The sequence below is a fragment of the Pteropus alecto genome, unplaced genomic scaffold, assembly GCF_000325575.1.
Source record: "Pteropus alecto unplaced genomic scaffold, ASM32557v1 scaffold8, whole genome shotgun sequence".
Taxonomy (NCBI): Eukaryota; Metazoa; Chordata; class Mammalia; order Chiroptera; family Pteropodidae; genus Pteropus; species Pteropus alecto.
In genome coordinates, this window is record NW_006494609.1 from 21,661,320 (window position 1) to 21,664,046 (window position 2,727).

Below are 2,727 nucleotides of genomic sequence, written 5' to 3' on the forward strand. Positions count from 1 at the left end.
ACCTTCCCGGGCTGCCTGCTCCTCACCTCACCTGCCCATCTGCACCGTGCATCCGAGGCCACCAGGGAGAACAGGGCCATCCGGAGAGGCCAGGCCTGGCCAGGGCCGTGACTCTGGGGAATGAGTGGAGCTGACCTCGCAGCCCCCTGAAGGGTGGGCGTGGTCCCCACCTGGTGGTGGAGGGCAGAGGGGTGTGCCCAGGGTCCTCTGACTCCAGAGCCTGGGCTCTTCCCCTCCCTTGGGACCCCCTCCTTCGGCCCCGCCTGGGGCTCTCCATGGGACCATCACCTGTCTAGGGGCCTCTGGGGATCTCAGTCACTTTCCTCAGGCTCCAGAGGGGACACTACACTGCCCTGCTGGGGGCTGAGAGGGAACGTACATGGACAGGTGGGCAGATGGCGGGTGTGTGGATGGGACCCCACTGGGGTACAATAGGATTTCGAGTGAAGGGAGAAGGGGAGGTTGGTTGAGGAGGGCATCCCACACCAGCTGCGGCTGGCTCTGGGGGCCATGGCAGAACAGCTCTGTGAGGTCTGGAGGCCTTTCAGGGGGGCCTCAGGCTCCGAGCTGACAATATGGGGCCAGGACCCTGAATCCGAGAAGGGCCTGTGGTCCAAGCTGCATAGCCCCTGGAGTTCCCAGCCCAGCTGCCCCGTTACATGGCTGACCCGGCGGTGGAGGGCTACAAGGCTCGCACTCCCCTCTGGGAATACTTCCTAATGAGCACCTGCTGGGTGCCAGGGGCTGTGTTTTCCCTCCACTCTCCTCCTGGCCCCCTAGTTCAGTGAAGGTCGCTTCCCCCAGGTGCCCACGGAGAAGTGGCCTGAGACTCCCAAGCCTCTCCACAGTGCCCTCTGGCTCGGGGGCCCTACTGCCGATGGTGCAGCTGCTCTTGGGAAGGCAGCCAGGCAGCAGCAGGTCGAGGCCTCCCCTCCTCGGGGTCGCCTGGCAAGAGGCAGAGCCACCTTGGAGACACGGAGTTGTGAAGGGAAGGCATGCACGAAGGCCGAGGTCGGTGCCCGCCAGGAAGCGCCAGGCCCCTGGGAGAAGCAGGCGCGGAGCCCCCTGGAGGCAGGGCCTGCATCCTAGGCCTTGCGGAACCCCACAAGAATATTATCAGGGCGTCGATAAACGCGTCAAAGATAACCAGGCACACAGAGAAACGAGGCCACGTGCGGGGGGACCTAGAGAAACATCCACACAGAGCCCCGGGGTGACAGGGCTGGAGGCAGCGAACCGCTGTGCCCGCTACATTTAAGGAAATAAAAGACAAACTTGGAAATATCTCCAGGGAATAGGAAACTTAGAAAGTAGCATAGTGGGTTTGTAAAACAACCCGATAGAACTTCTAGACGGAAAACATTAGTAACAAAGTAAAACCTCAGTGGCTGTGTTTGGTAGCTGACGGGACACGGGAGAGAATTAGTGAAGACAAAGTGTGCAGGCTGAGCACGTGGTCACACGGGAGAGAGGGGTCTGGACAGAGAGGACACAGGAGGAGGAAAGGAGAGAGTGGGCAGAGGAACCGACGAAATACACCAATCCAGATACGGGACGGACCCCTGTGTATTCCTAAGAAGGACAGATCCATGGCCAGACACCCCTCAGGGAAACTGCAGAAAACCCGCTCAAAGGCAACCGGAGAACAAGACAGGTTCCCCTCCCCTGCAGAGAGGCAGCTCCCGGGGCGACCGCTGGCGAGTCCCCACACCAACGGGAAGCCCTAGGACGGCACAGACGGTGTCCCCGGGTGCAGAGGGTGGCAGGTGACGTTCTCCTCAGTGAGAACACCCTTCAGAAACGGGGCAAAATAAAGACGTCTTCAGAGAAATAAAAACTGGAGAATTTGTCACCAGCAGAGCCGCACTAAAGGAAGTCCTAAGGGACCTTTAGGCAGAAGCCAGGTCTGAGATCCGGGAAAGCGGGGGACGGGGGCATCTGACGATGGGAACGCTGTGTAAGGGGGCGGTCATAACGTCTAACGGTCAGAAGACGGGGAGGATTCAAACTCTGGACCGTGAGACCCGGGGTGGGGGAAGGAGAGTCCTCAAGAGCCGGCCCCGGCTGCCGGGCCGTGAGAAGAAAGAGCCCGAGCCCCAGTTCTTTCCACCGATGTCGTTTATTAACGAACGTAAAACAGCGCTGAGCGAGACGGCATGCATGGCAGACGACAGGAGAGCAAGCCACAGACACGGAGTCGGGGCCTCGCCGCGTCTGAGGTAGAGCGAGGCGATGCCAGGGAGCGGGACTCCGCGGGACGATGGGCCGCGGAAGAGCTCGGGGAGGTGCTGGCCACACGGCGGAGACAGCTTAAAAACAGTCCACGTCCCTCCACCCGTTCCGGTTCCCCTCTTTGTGGACAGAGCTTCGGGGTGCCCTTGTCACTGGCTTGCTGGGTGTCCCCGCGGGACACCATCCTTCCCTCCAAGGGGCAGGCCCCACTTGCCCTGACCCGAAAAATAAAGGAGCTTTGTGTTAAAACGCCAAGGCTGCCATCCGGGGAGCTGGAGGCCAAGTGCGTTAAGAAAGACCCTTTTTCTCTAGAAAAATAGTTTCGCTTTATAAAAGGGGGGGACGCTCATCCCAGGTGGGGGAGGGTGTTGGCGCGTGGAAACGTTCTCGGGGAGCTCCGTCGCGGTGGGGCTGGGGCGGACAGACAGTCCTCGGGCTGGACGGGGTTCGGCCGGTGGAGACGGCAGGGCCGGGGAGGACGGGGGTCGGGGGGAA